We start from the raw sequence: 18,822 nt of genomic DNA, 5'->3' as shown, positions 1-18,822 counted from the left end.
CTTCTTTGACCTAGAGTCTTCCCAATTCCGGAAAACTTATGTTTCATTACTAGGAATTTCCTTAAAAACAAAACAGTAACCTTTATTTTCTTATGGTAAAGAGAAGCACCGCCTTCCTCCAACATGGAAAAAGAGGGAAAAGTACAGAGCACATTGACCATATTTTATAAGATATAAGATTACAAGGTACCTTTTGACTCTGTTAGTGAATATTCACCATTGAATACTATGGAAGATAAATAGCATGATTTACTTAGAAATATTGATTTTGTATCTGTTTTTTTTTTTTCCTTTTGGTTTCAGGAAGAGAATTCAGAGAATCATCACTTACATATAACATCCAGTAATCATCACAAGTGTCATTCTTAATACCCATCACCCATTTAGCCCATCCCGCTACCCCCTCCCCTCCAGCAAACCTGTTTGTTTTCTATAGTTAACAGTCTCTTAGGGTTTGCCTCCTTTTTTCTTGCTGTCCCCTATGTTTATCTATTTTGTTTCTTAAATTCCACATATGAGTGAAATCATGGTATTTTTCTTTCTCTGACTGACTTATTTTGCTAACAGTCTCTAGTTCATCCACCTAATTGCAAATGGCAAAATTCATTCTTTTTGATGGCTGAGTCATCCTCTGTTATATACACACCACATCTTCTTTGCCTATTCATCAGTCAATAGACCTTTGGGCTCTTTCCATAATTTGGCTATTCGCTAATGCTGCTATAAACATCAGGGTGCATGTGCCCCTTCAAATTGGTTATTTTTGTATCTTTTCATTAGTTTTATTTTTAACTTTTTGAGGAAACTCCATACTGTTTTCCAGAGTGGTTGCACTAATTTGCATTCCCATCAACAGTGAAAAAGGGTTCTCCTTTCTACACATCCTCACCAACATTTGTTATTTCCTGTGTTGTTAATTTTAGCCATTGTGACATGTGTGAGATATCCTATTGTAATTTTGATTTGTATTTCCTTGATGATGAGTCACATTGACCATCTTTTCATGCATCTGTTAGCCATTTGTATGTCTACTTTGTAAAAATGTCTATTCATGTATTTTGCTCATTTCTTAACCGTGTTATTTGTTTTTGTGTGCTGAGTTTGAAAAGTTCTTTATAGATTTTGCATACTAACCTTTTATCAGATATGTCATTTGCAAATACCTTCTCCCATGCCGTGGGTTGCCTTTTATTTTTGTTGATTGTTTCATTACCTGTGCAGAAGCTTTTTATCTTAATGAAGTCCCAATAGTTCATTTCTGTTTTTGTTTCCCTAGCCTCCCGGATGTGTCTAGTAAGAAGTTGGTATGGCAGATGTCAAAGAATTTGCTACCTGTATGCTCTTCTAGGATTTTGATGGTTTTCTGTCTCACATTTAGGTCTTTCCTCCATTTAGAATTTATTTTTGTGTATGGTGTAAGAAAGTGGTTCAGTTTCATTCGTCTGCACATTGTTGTCCAGTTCTCCCAACACTTTTTATTGAAGATATTGTCTTTTTTCCATTGGATATTCTTTCCTGCTTTGTTGAAGATTATATATTGGCCGTATAATTGTGGGTCTCTTTTTGGGGTTCCTACTCTATTCCATTGATCTATGTGTCTGTTTTTGTTCCAGTACCATATTGCCTTGATGACTACAGTATCAGTTTTTAAGACATAAATAGTTAATTACTGTTTCTTAAGTAAAATAAGTTGCTGAAAAAATGCCCATGTATGAAGAGGTTGATTATAGCCTAAGTGTAAAATAATCATCTTTCTAAATCTAAAGTCATGTGGACTGTCTTTATCCTATTATTGTAAAGGGAGTTAATTTTGGAATACCTTTTTTTAGGAGAATATAGAAACCAGTATGCTTCTGCAAGGTATTAACTGGAAGTTTCCATGATTTTACTTAAAAGAACATATAGGCTATTTTTGTAGAATAAGAAATGATTTGAGCAATCTGCTGTATTTCTCACTCTAATTATATTTGTGTTGCAAAAAAAAAAGTGAATAGTAGAGCAAAACAATTGAATTATCTGCATTATCTTACCCTTAGGAAAGGGCGAATTTGTAGTTCAGTGATTTGTTTTTCTTCCTACGCTGTTTAATAAACAGCGTGCACCCTCAATATTAATGTTTAGTATTTCTGAGGGGTGAAACCGAATACATATTTCAAGAATTTTAAATTCACTACCTTTTCTTTCCTGATAAAGATCCTAAGTAGAAAGTTCATCTTACAGTACATAAAATGATCAGTGAAAATATGCATTAATTCGAAATATCTAATGCTTCATGATTCCGTGGTTAGATCAGATCGACAGAATTTGGAATATATGAGGATCATTAAAACTCAGAAATTACTTTTTATCTAAAATGTCCACAGACAGGGGCGCCTGGGTGGCTCAGTCGGTTAAGCGGCCGACTTCAGCCCAGGTCATGATCTCGCGGTCCGTGAGTTCAAGCCCCGCGTCGGGCTCTGTGCTGACAGCTCAGAGCCTGGAGCCTGTTTCATTCTGTGTCTCCCTCTGTCTGACCCTCCCCCGTTCATGCTCTGTCTCTCTCTGTCTCAAAAATAAATAAACGTTAAAAAAAATTAAAAAAAATAAAATGTCCACAGACAGAAATCTAAAGCCCCTTACCAACTGAAGGCAGTTTGAATACCAACTTATGACTCGATTCTGTCACTGATGTTTGTAATCCAATTTTTTTTTTTTTTTTGGTCAAAGACAAGAATAAATAACTACTGGGTTCTTTGTTCTGCCCTATGCCTTTAGGCTCCATCTTTGAATACATATTTAGAGCTGCCAAGCTTTCAAAATCACCTTCAAAACTAGCCTAAGATGGATTTTACCCTGGTAAAATAACACCCTCATTTTCTCGAATTTCATTCTTTGTGCCTCTTAACTGCTAAATTTCCAAAAACAAAAACAAAAACAAAAATCTCATTACTTTCATATTCTTGAACTTCAACTAGGCCATTTCAAACACTCAGAGGTCCTGTGCTTAAGTTTCCTTTGCTATTCATCTCAACTCTTGCAGCACTGGGTATGCAGAAATGTTCACACACAGGGTGTTTCTGCACCATACTCTCTTACTTCTCTGGCCATCTCATTCCACCGAACTGCTCAAGGGAATGATTGATTGCCTTTCAAGTAACCAAAACCTATTTGATGTGCTTAAGCAAAAAGTGAATTATAGAGGAAAATGAGGAAAATCATCTTCTTCTGATTATCACTGATTATCACTTACATAATGGTCACATAAAAGTCTCTTGAATGGCTTAACTGGTAAATATTCAAAAAAAATTTTGGAACAATTGAAATTTCTTAAATAATAACCTTTCATTTATTCTTTTTTTCCTATTTGATTTGTAATTTCCTTCTCTGAGAACTACTTTTCCCTGAATATGTGTGTTATTTCCTCTGATTGATCTATCACCCCCTCTCAAAGTGATTTGCTCATGTTGGAGGTTATTATTATTTGTTTCTATATCAGCTCAAATGGCCTTAGGTGTGGTTTTTGGCATATGCCTCTACACACCCATGAATTTCAATTTACTCCATATTAGAACCAACTGGGGAGATTTTTAAAAAATTCCAATGTCTAGGCTTTTTATACCTACTAAATTGGAATTTCCATGGCTTGGGATGGAGTGGTGAGAGGAAATGGGAATATACATATATCTAACTCTTTAGGTAACTCCACCATTTGGCAAAGTTTAAAACTAGCTCCCTTTGTGGTCACAGCTCTATCAGTAATTAAAGGTAAATTATCTTTCTTCCAGAGAACAAGTATTGCCAAAGAAAGCAGGGTATCAGATCACTGTTTTACACTCCAGGTACCTGGAGGAATTTTTTTCCATTTGTAGGTCTCAGCCTCAGAGAGCTGTACAAATAAAAACATTTTTTCATGCTGTTGGTCATTTGTTTGGTGATTTTGAGATGTAGGAGATTGGACATACTAATATAGAGCCTATACACTCACTCACCTACTTGAGAACATAGGTCTCTTCAGATAAATGTCTTATAGATTCTTCCACTTCCTGATTCTCCCATCTGGTCTCTCTTAAACTCTTCTCCAGAAATTCATGTGGCCATTTGAGATCCTTAGAACAAAAACTGCTTTACAGTAAGCCTCCCATATGCCTCACATCCGTTGGACTTAGAGAGTGACAGATCTTAGAAGACAGTGGAATGGAAGGGAATCGAGTTCTTTTCACCATTTTCCCAGAAATCATTTCCACTGCTGTATTTAATATCTAAAATTAATTGAAGGCATTTTACAAATACCAAATCAAGTATTTTGTTCAAAAGTATGCTATTAATACAAAAGTAAAAATGCAAATCACTGTTTGATGGAATTAAAATAACCAAGCTCAGTTTGGTGATAAACTTGATGATCTCCAAGCCAATGATATTCTGCATTGTGGAGGATTATATGGCTGTCTATAGCACACAATATTTATTCCATAAGATGTTTTCTTTGTTCGGTGATGTCACCTTATTGAAGTTTATGACATTTTTGCTTGGTCAGTTAATGGATGTACAGTGTCTGGGTAACCTATACAATTTTTTAGAATATATATTAATAATCACTTATAATTTTATGTCAATGGATAACTTTGAAACTCAAAAGGCTTTGCAAATTTAAAGCAATATATATCAGATGTTAATATTAGTATTTTTATGCTTGAAATTAATTCAATGGTGCAAAGAAACGTAACTAGGTAAGTTTAATTTATAGGTAAACGTTGAGTTACCAGAGTTTTGAATGGGAATGATCAAATTTGAACATATATCTAATTAGCAATGGCCAATTCCCTGGCATCACTAAATCTTAAAAAGTAATGTGGGTATTAGAATAATGTAGTGTAGTTGGTAAAGTTTCAACTTGAAATATATAATTGTGATTGCATTCCAAAAATAAATAAATGAAAAGAAGCCATGGAAAAAATAAATCCTATTAATATTTATTTCCCAAATTCAAATATTGCAACCAAACGAAAATCTGTTCAATGATTTTCTTCTCATTTTAAAAACCTTTAGAGTGGATTGTAAGATTGATTGTTAATCATTTAATTATTGCCTTTTACAAATATATTTTATAAAACTTATTTTAAATAAATATAAAAAATTATTAAATATATATCTTACATACCATTATATCTTACATTAGTTTAGGATTAATAGAAATCTTCAAGTCCTTGAATTAAGATAAAAATAGTTTAAAACTCTTAAAAATTTGGCTTTAGGACAAGAGTCTCAGTCTTTCACTTGATGAGTATATTATTTAAGTTAATCTATTTGTCTTGCATTCCTTCTTTAAGATAGTTTATGTGTTTTGAAAACTGATCAGCAGTAGCTAATTGTTTGAACTTAATTTAATTTTAACAGATCATTAATTTTTTAATTTTATTTTACACCTTATATCTAATTGATATTTATAATACATGATCTAGTTTTGAATTATAAATAAAAGGGCTCATTTTCATAATTTTTATTTGAATTAGCTCTAAGAATATTGATTTCATTCTCATATCTCATTGTGTATTGCTTATTAGAATATTGACTACCTCTAATGGCATGGCGTAGTGTATCAAATATTTTTAACACTTTTGGTATGCTATTAATTAATAAATGCAGGAAGCATATTAATATAGTGGCATATATATTCTGGGATCAGGTTTATTGGTGTATTATATACTATTTAAAATTTATGCTTCTGACAGAGAATATTAGGTTCCTGAGGCACCAATACAGGTTACTATTATATGTAGAATAGTAAAATTATTTTAGTGAATTTGGATATATAGGTTATGAAATTGGGAGAATGAATTTTTTAATGTATTTATTTTTGTTGAGAGAGAGAGAGAGCATGAGCAGGAGAGGGGTAGAGAGAGAGGGAGAGAGACTCATGAATGTGGGGCTCAATCACATGAACGCTGAGATCATGACCTGAGCCCAAATCAAGAGTAGGACACTTAACTGAATGAGCCATCCAGATGCCCTGGGAAGAGTGAAAATTTTCACCTCCAATTGTTTGGCAGCCAAAAGAACTCATGCATGTAATGATGCTAAACTAGTGCAGCCCTTTGTAGTTGATTTAGGATTAGGCCAGTATTTACATAAATATATGCAAAGAAAATAAACTAATGACAGGATATATTTAGAATATTACTAAGAGTAATGAATGGATTTATGAAATAGTGTAGTCTTTATAATAATCATTTTCTTTGATACGTTCACATATTATATAATAAAGTACATTTATACGATTGTAACACCTATGGAAAATTATCAGCGAAGAATATAAGAGTGACTAGATTTGCATTTTAGAAACTTATCTTAATAAAAGTCGAAGGGAATAACGGGGGCCTGGGAATGCTCTAGAAAAGAACATCTATTCAGAAATTTTGCCTGCTTTCTAGGCAAAAAAAAAAAAAAAAGATTAAGGATGTACAATAAGACAAGGACAGTTGGCTTAGTGAGAGAGATTTGAAATTTTATTTATTTTTAATAGCTACAGCCAACAACACTGGTGTTTGGAAGAATATAAGAGAGGAAAGATACCGTGATTGCCTAAGGTTTTCTATTAATTGGAAGTAGATTCAGCATGAAATGTGTTGAATTAAAATATCTATCAAATATATGGGGTTTAAAGTATTTACTATAATTTTAAGATTGTTTTATGTTTTGTATTCCAATAGCATAATTAAACCTACCTTCAGCTATTTATCCAGCTCAAGCAAAAGGATTATTTTATTATATTTAGATTCATTGAGTTCAGATGAAAGAGAAACAAAAGACTCTACATGTACAGCAAAATAATGCCCCTAATTGTCAACATTTCCTGACCTTAAATGAAAACACAGTTCTGTATCTATTCTCTTGAAATTTCTCTAATGAAAAATTGTCCATACTTTGTATCACTGCCAAAGACCCTAGTTCAACAAAATATTTTTAACTGCCACCTAGGCCTGGTTATTATCTGCTAATCTCTTCTTAAATTAGGTATCAGAACCAATTCACTATCCTTTACATACTCTATTCTAGCTCAATTACTTGCTTGTCTCTTATCGTATTAACTTGAAAGCCACTTCCTATAATTCATTAACTAATATACTTGGGAAATGCTGCATTTTAAAATCTTGTCTTAGAGATTCACCTTACATAGCACTACATAGTAGCATGGGAAAGAATCTGTTGAGTGATTTTTTTTTTAATTTTCTTATTGTAAAAATTTTAACTTTCTACATCAATGCATTTTTATATATGCATACCCTTATATAACCAATACTGGACCAAGCTATAGAGAATTTCCCGAACTCTAGAAAGTTCCCTACTCCTCCTTCAGTTGGTGTTATTGCTCCCTCCCTTACACAAGGTTAGCCATCATTCAGACTTTTATTGTCTTAGATTGAGTTTGCTTGTTTTGAATTGCATATAAATAAAATCATGCTGCTTTGATTCTTCTATTTCTGGTTCTTTTTATTGTTACGTATAGGAGATGGAGATTAATTTATACTGTGGCAATGAAATTTCCCATTCTAATGTGTAGTATGAACATTTGGGTTGGTTCAAATTTGGCTGTTAAACACTTTGCCGTGGACTTTTTTGTGATTTTGGCGGACTAGTTTGCATTAGTTTCTCTTATGCATATATCCAGGAGTACGATTGCTGAATCACAGATAAGGTTATAGGTAAGCTTAGGTTTGGTAAATTCTGCATTGGATTTATTATTAAAATTTTTTTTAATGTTTATTTTTGAGAGATAGAGAGAGACAAGGGTGTGAGTGGGGGAGGGGCAGAGAGAAAGGGAGGCACAGAATCTAAAGCAGAATCTGATACAGAGCTGTCAGCACAGAACCTGATAGGAGGTTCTAAGTCACGAACGTAAGGTCATGACCTGAGAGGATGTTGGATGCTTAACTAACTGAGCCACTCAGATGCCCCTGCATTGGATTTATAAATCAATTTGGAAAGAACAAAATTCTTACTGATACTGAGATTTCTTATGCATATTAATAGTGTATTTATTCTGTTGAGTTCTTCTATTTTTCTTCAGTGAACTTTGTAATCTTCCATTTAGAGGTCCTGCAGGTATTTTGTTAAATTTATTGTATTTGGTTTTTTTTAAATAATTTTTTTGTTTTTAATTTTTTTAATGTTTATATATTTTTGAAGGGGAGAGAGAGAGAGAGAGGGAGAGAGAGAGGCAGCTTGATCGGGGGGAGGGGCAGAAAGAGAAGGAGACAGAATCTGAAGCAGGCTCCAGGTTCTGAACTGTCAGCACAGAGCCCAATATGGGGCTCAAACTCAGGAACTGCGAGATCTTGACCTGAGTTAAAGTTGGTTGCTTAACCCACTGAGAGACCCAGGTACCCCTGATTGTCTTCCATTTCAAGGGTCAGATTGCAAATGAAAAGTAGACTTAGCACTATGAGGTCACTAAATAAGAATCCTCAATGGCCAATACCCAACCCATTGCAACGAGATATCCAGTGACCAATCATGTCACTGTGATTGGATTATATCCAGTGACCCTGCACAGGCAACCTCTTAATTTCTCATCAATAAAATTCCCATAGAAAATTCATTATCTATTATTTTTTTTTTACATTATTCTTTATCCTCCATTGTCGTTTATCCTTTATGGTGGGTATTATCATTCATGTGGAGAGTTTGAATTAAAAAAAAAAAAAAAGGAAAGTCTCACTTTATGAGCCTGATAGAACACGGCAGAGGCAACTGAAAATTGTCCATTAATGTAAGCATGAATGGGTATGTTATCACTATAATACATACTATATTCTAAGTGTCTATATATTTTAGTTCTCTTTTTAGCATTATAATACATTGAGCTGTTTTGTTTAAGTGCATAAATGGGGCAGAAAGTTAACTTAATTTTCTTAAGCATGTAGCCAGTTAAATCAATAGAATTCATTGAGTATATTATTGATATGAAGTTATAATATCTATTTTATGCCAATTTCCCAACAATATAGACATTTGTGTCTGAACTTTAATGCTATTTTTATTAGTATGTTTTAAAATATATCTTGACAAGGGTGTCTGGGTGCCTCAGTCAGTTAAGCTTCTAATTCTGGATTTTGGCTCAGGTCATGACTTCATGGTTGTGAGATCGAGCCCCACATTGGGCATTGAGCTGATATGGAGCCTGCTTAGGATTCTCCCTCTCCTCTATTTCTGCTCCTCCTCTACTCACTCTCATTCAAGTTTTCTCTAAAAAAAAATACACAAATAAATAAACACATAAAAATAAACAAAAGAAATATATTTTGATAATTGTAAGGAAAGCCTTTCCTCATTGAGTGCTTTTATTGATAACGATAAAATGAAATTTTCTAAACTCCAATAAATTTTTTCAACAGACTTAAGTTACTGTGTCTATATGGTATTTCATTTGAAGGCCTTATTTACGTTGAGATGCATAGCTCTTTAAAAATCAGATAAAGTAAAAATTTAAAAAAAGAAGTTAAAAAAATAGATGAAGAATCTTACAGATTATGAGGTTTTTTCCAGAGAATATTATAGACAATACTGAATAGTATAATCTTGCTCTGATTTACTCGACTGATATGTTGTAATTAGTTCATCTCTGTGGTCTGAGAATTGGCCAATGTCTTCACTGTATCAGCTACTAAAGGCCTCTCTGGATTTATACCTGGGTGCTTTGGCATAAGCCCCCAGGGTGTTGGTTCTTCTCCCTGAATTTACTAATTGTCTATGGGAAATGAGGACCCTCTAAGATTTACGCACCACCTCCATTTTGGTCACCAGCTTTGATCCGTCTGCCTCTTATCTATGGAATCGCCTCACCATGCACTGCAGCAATCCCAAGGCCAACGCCAAGATTCTTCATTCTCAGATGACTTCAGATCCCTATCCCTCATGCCCCCTCTCCCCAAGTATATTATATAAGAACTTCTAGATCATGTCTATACTTTGTACAGGGCATGAGAAAACAATTGAGGACATTAATTTAAGTTTTTCTATCAGACCTTCTGCTCCAAGCAGGAAGTAGAACCAAAGTTTCTCTACTTTTCATAATTCCCCACCAGTAACCAGCAGGTGTGTTTGTACCTCTCCATGTTTTTCCCCTCAACCAAACTGAACATCCAGAAAGTAGACATGTTAAATCTCTGGAAAAGGACCTTTGTTTTCCCTTTCCAACTTTCTCCCCTCCACCAGGCCGCGAGGAAAAACATTTTATCCCCACTTCCTTTCTCATGGAAAAGACCTCTATGCCATACTCTTCTGCTTCCCTCGTGATATCTACCTTATGTTTGCCTTGGGCAATGATGGTCCAAGTCCTCCAGAGGACTAAAACTTTTGCCAAAAAAAAGAAATGCATTATAAATTACTTCAAAAATTAAATTATCATCATTCCTAAAAAATTGAAATCTCAGTACTTTTTAGAATTGATGGGTTCAAAGTGATAAGGGAAATATAAAAAGAGCAATTTAAGGGGCTCCTGGGTGGCTTGGTCCATTAAGCATCCAACCTTGGCTCAGGTCATGATCTCACAGCTCATGGGTTTGAACCCCACGTCAGGCTCGCTCTCTCTCTCTCTCTCTCTCTCAAAAATAAATAAATAATATTTTTTTAAAAAGGAACAATTTGAAGCAATTTTCACAATTTCACACTTATTTCATTCCTTTTACATGTCCACTTTGATTTCTATTTTATAATGTTTCCTTCTCATTATTTCTGTATTATCTTGAATTAATTATTCAGATTAGTGTATTGAAAGCTAGTATGAGAAAATATTGCAGGCCAAGAAAAGTGTAATTAAATGGTATTGTAAAATATGATATTAAAGCCACTTCTCAAAATGATCAAGTTATTTCAGATATATGATTTTATTTATTGTGATTTATCAGGTGATATGTAGTTGGTCTGATTGATTGATTGACTGATACTAGGGTGTTAAGGTAATAGAGAAGGACACAGTAAGTTAATATTTGTAGAACCTCAGTTAAAATACTTGTGGAAACTCAGTTGAATTTTTTTTTACTCACATTCCAAAATACATTCTAGATATTAAATGATAAATATAAATATTAAAGCAAATATATACAGTTATATGATCTTGAGTAGAAAGTGGTTGCTAAGCAGAAGATAACAGATAAATTAAGGTAAGAAATACATTACAGATATAAATAATATTGAAAATGCATTTTATATCAAATGAGGCATAATCAGCATAAAAGAAAATAATATATAACATATATTATAGACAAACACATATATATATTATATATATATATATTATATATATAGTATTTATTTAAATCTTTAGCTTTTTTAGCATTTATTCATTTTTGAGAGACAGAGAGAGTCAGATTGTGAAGGGGTGGGGAAGGGCAGTGAGGGAGAGAGACTGAAGCAGGCTCCAGGCTCTGAACTATCAGCACAGAGCCCTATGTAGGGCTCGAACTCACTGACCATGAGATCATGACCCGAGCAGAAGTCAGATGCTCAACTGACTGAGGCACCCAGGCATCGCTGTATTTATTTAAATCTTAAAAATTACATTATATTCCCCAGTAGAAAAATCACTTAATTTTATGAACACAGAGATGCAAAAAAAAGCCAAATTAATACAAAAGATATAAAAAATTCACCAGTAATTATAGACAGTATGATGGCAGAGATAGTAAAATTCTCTCAAGACACTGAAAATATGAGAAATAAGATAATTTTAGGATATTAAGCTAAAGTGCTAACAGATAGCTTTAAAACAAAAAGAAACAAACAAACAAAAACAGTTGGACCTGGTCTGTATTGGATGCATTTACATACATAAAGACAAGAGTGTATTATAAAAGCGGCTACTTAGCTATTGTAGAAAAGACAAGGAAATTTATAAAGCCAAATATTGATAGTATCAATACAAATCTTCCTAAGAAGAGAATGATGTTCTGTATACCTGATATGTTTACATCTTTCATTATCTCAGGTTATGAAAATGTCAGAAACATTGCCAATAAAAGAGGGATCAAATCAGGTCCTATTAATTTTAATTCCTACTCAATTTGCAATCTGCATCAAATTAGGTTACACATATAGAATGTCTACATGGGGTCAAATGCCTTGTTGAGCTGGTGTCACTGTCTAGTATGTTCGATAGTTCTAGGTCTGGCAAATTATTAAATTGACATCCGTAGGTGGAATATCCTAGAGAGACTCCTTGGCACACTAGAATCCCATGTCTAATAAGTTCAATGACACTACTTGGATTGCTTCTCTGAGTCAGCAGCTAAGGGCTTAACCCAGTGTAGGGTTGATGTACCAAGATAAATGCACCCTTGGCGGAAGTGGTCAAGACAATCAATCACTTAATCACCTCTCCTGCTCTGCAGAGTGTTCTTAGAGTAGCCGAAAAGCATGCTCTTTCAGACATCCCACTAGACGTGGTTACTAGGAAAAGTGTGGTGAAAGAGGCAGTCTCATCCGTGCCCTTGGGAGGAAAATTATTGCGAGAAAATTCTCCATAAGTGTCTTATATTCCTGGACATCTTGTGAAGAGGGATTGACAGAGTGAAACAGTACACAAGAGTCAGAGAGGAAAAGGATTGACAGAATGAAACAATACACGAGAGTCAGAGAGGAAAAGAGAGAGAAAGGTTTGGAGCCAAGATGGCTGCCAGAAAATTGTAGTTTACCAGTTGTTGCAAAGTGGCGGAAGGCAGATTCTCTAAAAGCAGACAGGTAATTAAAACACCAGATGTGGATGTGTGTGGCTCCTCCTTACAAGACGTCTCTCTGTGTGCATTTTTGTTTTTTGTGCATTTCTTGATGTCTCAGCCCAGCTGGGTGTATATAGTTTACTTCATTCACCTAGTGTTTCTCACAGATGAAGTCACACATAAACATGCAAAATCTGTATTATGCTTGAATTGGCTGATATATTAATTGGTAAAAAAAAAAAAATTGTTTTTCAAAATAAGGTTTCTAGCAAAAGAAGTGTTGAAATGTCATCAGACAAAAAGGATCAAGAAAAGAATGTTGATATACTTGTACAAAACCTTCACCATTGCTGAGAGGAGGGATATTCTGAGTGGATATTAAATCAAGGTGGATGCTTCTGGTAAGGTAAAACTGAGGGGATCTGAACTACTAAAAGCAGGAGCACATTCCAGAGCAATATTGTTCATAGAGCCTGAGATGGAGAAGTCAGCCGCACTTTAATAGTTAAACAACATTCATTTTGTACTTTTCTATTTAACTACCATGGTGAAGAGGAAGGTTAAGATGAATAAACTGCACCATTTTGTTTAAAATTTGGAAGGAAATTATATACAAGAGTTAATATTGCAATAAGTTAAAGGCATACGATATTCACTCAGAACTGTCATTTATTTTTTATTAAACAATATTTATAACACTAAGCCAAATTAAATTTCTCAATGATTAGCATGGATACAGAAATGTAATTTCTGCTGCTCGTTGTTTTTCAAGGTACACAAATAATCTCTGAGTTCATGTCTGTTTCAGATTTAAAGTAAATACCAAATTTCTGATAACTTTAATGTGTTAATTCAAGGATCTTAATTTGTCAGTTAATAATCATCTAACACACAAATTGATAAAACAGAAGCTACAAAACAGAAAAGAAAACTGAATGTGATACCGTGACTCATGATAATTTTGGCTATCTCTACCATCAACACTAATTTTAACCTAAAAAATCTATAGTTGACATCCTCTTAATTCAACAGTTAGTACCAGCCTTTTTTTTTTTTTTTTAATGTACTTAACAGTGTCCAGTTGTCCTCAAATAGTCTGTGAGATTAACTCCTGTTGTAAATCTGCTGAGATTATATAATGTGAAGCCTGCTGTTTCAGTTAGCAATCACTTGCGGGTCGGGGGGGATATTGGCACTGGTTTCCTGGTTGACACCTAGTACATTTCACTTCAGTTTCAATTTCATTTGGATCTGCGTGAGTTTCAAACCAGGTAAAAAATCATTTCATTATGGCCCAGCAGGGACACAAAATAATTTCACTGTAGCCCAGCTGGTTTGAAAAATGCAGTGACTGGAAATCAGGTAAGTTTAACATGTGGGCAACTTTGGAAATCAAAGCTTCACACATTTCTGATTAGATTTAAATTAGGATTCACAGTAAGGTCACAAGCTGTACTCAATTTTAATGATCATACTGTAATTCTGGAATGATCTCAAACTTATTGTCGGTAGTACTGGTTTGCCAGCGTTACTTTCCATCAGCCTTACCTGTTGGGAATTAGGGGGCGGCGTAGCTTTTCATGGTCCATATTCTTAAATCTTGAGCACAAAACATGGAAAGTACAATCCATTATTGGCCATGACTCACAAATTCTCCCTCAGTATATGTTCATGGCCCGATGTCTTCACCCTAAACTTAACAAAATGTTAATAGCTATGAGATTTTGATTATTTTTCTTGTTTTACAAGTTTGTGATTAGGCCCACAGCCCTTGAAACAAATATCTTTGTCTTCCCTCTCTTCTTTTTTTCCCTCTACTGCTTTCCAAATCATATGAAAATTACGATGATAAAATTAAACACACATTTAACATAAATTCACAATACACACTTTTATACACTATTAAGTCCCCACTGTATTTAAAGGACTAAACAAACTGATGTTAATTTAATTTGACCTACCTTTCCTCTTTTGGGAAGTAAGAGATAAACATATTAATTTCATGGATCCTGTAACAGGCATAATTGCTAGCTAGATTTACATTTCCCAAAAGCATTGAAAATTAAGATGGTGGTGGGAGAATCTAGGACTATCATTTTTATTCACTTTGTTTTTCTAAATTTATACTAACTCATTAAAAGAGCTAAACCAAGCATTGTCTTTAAACCAATTATTTTAAACTCATTTTATAATGTCTTTTACACACAAACCATAATTGAAGAAAGCAATTTTCTACTTAAGAAAGGCAAAATATGTCCCCTGTTATCTAACTATAATAAAGGTCACAATCTATTTGTTTTTAGCCCATTCATATCACCAAGCTGCCTTAGACTATTTTCCAGGTCTTTATCTATCTGTCTCACACTTCATAATCTCCAAACTCTTAAATTTTAATTGTTACGTGGATTATTCTGCAAAACTACCAAATTTTAAGCTAGTCTATTTTATCAAATCCAAGTCTTAACTTTTTAAGAGTCAATATTCTCTGTAAAATTCTCAACTGCTTTTTACCCTTACTGTGAATCAAAATCTCGCTTGTTAAGATTTCCTTGTCTCTTCCTGCTTCAACATTAATTCAAGACATATCCATTCAGGGCCTACTGGGTTTCAAGCACAGTTATTAAGTGTTGGACAAACAGATGAATATTATAAGTCCCTGTCCTCAAGAACGTAACATCTGGGTGGGGACAGAGTGGGAATCACGTGTCATATGGTGTCATATGGAAGGCAATTTTAGCACTGAGTTGAAAGAAGACTGTCACCTTCAGGAGCGACTTTCTTATCTGCAGAAATGAACTGCATTTTACACTGGAATCTCTGAGTGACCAGTCCCTTCCTAATTAACTCATTCAGGTCCTTGCTCTTTCCAAGAAAATGTCAGCACTTTAAAATTTGACATTTTCAAGGAACCAGAGCATTTTGACATCATATCAAATTTATGTTAATTAAAATTAGTACCCAAAATGTCACAAAGATAAGTGGGAAAGAAGTATCTACTTTTTTCCCTCAGTTGCAACAAATGGTTTAATAAAAAAAACTAAATAAATAACTGTGGATAAGAGATTGTCAGTCACTGTCTTTCATTTCCTTAAGGATAGGAATGGAGGAGGCTAGGGCTGCTAGGATATCTTTAATGGATCAGCATAAATTAAAAATAAATTTCGAAATATAATATGCAATTGCTACTTTTGACTTTTACCTGGAAAGAACGTACTAAATCACAAAAGAAACACATAAACAAACAAAAAGGCTATATCTCAAAGTCAGCCTGAATATTGGAAGAAAAAGATTAGAAGGTCACATTGTCAAAATGATCAGCTGTTTTATAAATTGGATGCATTTATTTGAATGACAAACCCATTATATTTTTCTTATTTCACTTCAGACATGTGAAAATATATTCAAAACCCAGCAACAAATGGCATATTAGGATTGAGGAACACTTATTTAGACCATGAGATAAACTATGTCAGCAATGGAGATGGGAAAATAAGGGATGAGGATTTTGAAAACTACCCATCCATAGGGCTGTGGTTAATTGAGTCATTGTTGTTTTCACGCAAGAACGTTTCATTTTATGTTCCTTTCACATACATCTGCCCTTATAAGGTTTGGAGATACATACACACGTGCACAGACACATACACATACACACATATGGCACTGTTTTGGAATAACTAGATCATAATCTCAGCAGAAACCAAACCTGTCTGGCACTACATTTTAGTGTAAACTATATGATCTCTGTCAGAGTATGATTACTATCCACACTTTATATCTTCTTTTTTTTAATAATTTATTTTCAAGTTCACACTTTATATCTTATTGAATTAACCTAATGTTTCTCATTTTTTCTCACTGACTCACATATATTCACTTATTCATCCTTCAAAATATGTCAAAATAATTTTCAAGATTGCCTTGCTTTGAGATAGGGAAATTTCTTCATCTTTCAGAAACTGATACTAAGAAAAAATAAAAGGGGACTGTAATAACTCTTGCGAAGAAATCTAATATGATAAACTTACATGAATAAACAAAGGAGATATAACAACATCTATGAGTTATTCATAACTGGATTTGCAGTCAGCATGATGGGTGGAAAGAGGAAAGTTCATTAGTAAGAAATAAGGGTCTTATGTCATGCCATTATTTGCAAAATATCCCATAATTTAACATAGTGAAACATCATAGGATGGCCATGCAGATTGACTGACAAAGTGCTATTTCACAGATATGTCACTTGACACTGATAGAACCTGTACCTTAAAGAGATGCATTGGTGTAAGATAATGAAATGAACTAAAAATGAGGCTTCTAGACAGGCCAAGCCAATGAAATACCCTGACAATGTCTTTCATAATGTAAAAAGCATGTGGAATTATCTAATTGTGTATTTCATAAATTACAGAGCACACATTACTGAATGTAGCCTTGTTAGAAGACCAGAGCTATTCCCACCACATGTACATCTACTGGACAAGGCAGAACACTCAGTATAAAGTTCATAATCTCTTGATTTCAAAATAAAATAAAACCTGAATAGGATTCAGGTCTGTATAATCTAGCACAGATACTAACTCTTTATGGAACTTAACCACTTTGTGTTCCCTTCTGCCATTCTCTCTTCTATTACTGTTCCTTTTTCTTTCTTTCTTTTCTTTCTTTCTTTCTTTCTTTCTTTCTTTCTTTCTTTCTTTTCTTTTCTTTTCTTTCTCTTCTCTTCTCTTCTCTTCTCTTCTCTTCTCTTCTCTTCTCTTCTCTTCTCTTCTTTCTCTTTCATGAGGGATCATCCTCTTTCTATTCCACTATCTCCTCTGGATCCACAATCTCACCCATTAGACCCTGACTAACTTTGGGAATGGTAGTCCCCTAGTGAAGGATTGACATTGATATTTTATTGGTACACTGGTGTATTACATGGACTATCATGATGGGTGTTGACTATGAAATAATAGTGATATTTGAGAATGTGAACAAAAGTCTAGATTCCCATCATCAACCATTATAACTTAAGGCAGTTTTTGTTTGTTTACAAAGCTATTTCTACATAGGCAATTTTCATCAGAAACATAACTGTAATGCAAAAACATTTGTCGTTACTCAATCACCGGCTCTGTTTAAAATCAAACAAACGGCAGTCTCTTGTTACCAGGTAGCTTATTCAATTCAGAATAGGTGTGAGTACAAAATGACATACTCAGTCCTCTGCCTAGAAGACATATTTATAGAAATGACACGTTTCAAAATCAGTGTGAATATTAAGAATAACAATTAAAAACTTACAAAAAATTAAGAATAGAGTTTTTCATAGTATGAGTATTACCCCTAAATGATTCCATTAGAATTCCCTGAGGTGCTTTTTCACATAAACAGATCCCTGGGTCCCATTATACACTACAGAATAATAGTAACTGGAGGAGAGGCCAGGCCTGTAAACCTGCATTTATAATGGTCTTTCCAGATGCTTCCCATGTACTCTAAACTGAGGATAACTGTATTACAGGAAGACTGTGGCTTCCTTTGCAACCTAGGGTTAATCAACAGTCAGCAGGCTTGCGAAGTTCTAAAATGTTCATGATAACACCAGTGTCAGACCCTGATGGTTCATGGGTCAAGGTCCTCATTGGCTACAAGGTACTCATAGGACTGAGCTTGCAAGTTTAGGGTATCATTGCCTATGTTATAAATGTTGATAGGTTTCAGCAGGAGAGCAAAAGTTTTTGAAGCATTTATCTAATATTATATAAAAAGTCCTATTTGTTTTCCTTGACATTTTCTGTTTTAGTAGAAATTACAGGAGTTTCTCTCTTGAAAACATTCATAGTATGATCTAATTAGGCTTATGAATGACTAATGCATTAAATGCCTTAGTAACACTTGCTGAAATAGTTGTGGGAATTCAGAAATTATTTTTCAAATCTTCAAAAAATATACATTACATTTAGATGAGTTTCACATCTTCATTCAACTAAATAAAAGTATATATTTTCACAATAAACAAATTTCCAGAAAATTTCCACACCATGAAAAATACATGGGTAAACACAGGAATTTAGATTTCAATTTTGAAAGAAAAAATCGATTTTTATCCAAGTCATTTTGCTCTTGAAGTATTACCTAGACTTGT

Source organism: Panthera tigris, chromosome A1 (assembly GCF_018350195.1).
Source record: "Panthera tigris isolate Pti1 chromosome A1, P.tigris_Pti1_mat1.1, whole genome shotgun sequence".
In the NCBI taxonomy this organism is placed as follows: Eukaryota; Metazoa; Chordata; class Mammalia; order Carnivora; family Felidae; genus Panthera; species Panthera tigris.
The sequence above is the reverse complement of the archived record's forward strand: the minus strand, read 5'-3'. Positions refer to the sequence as shown.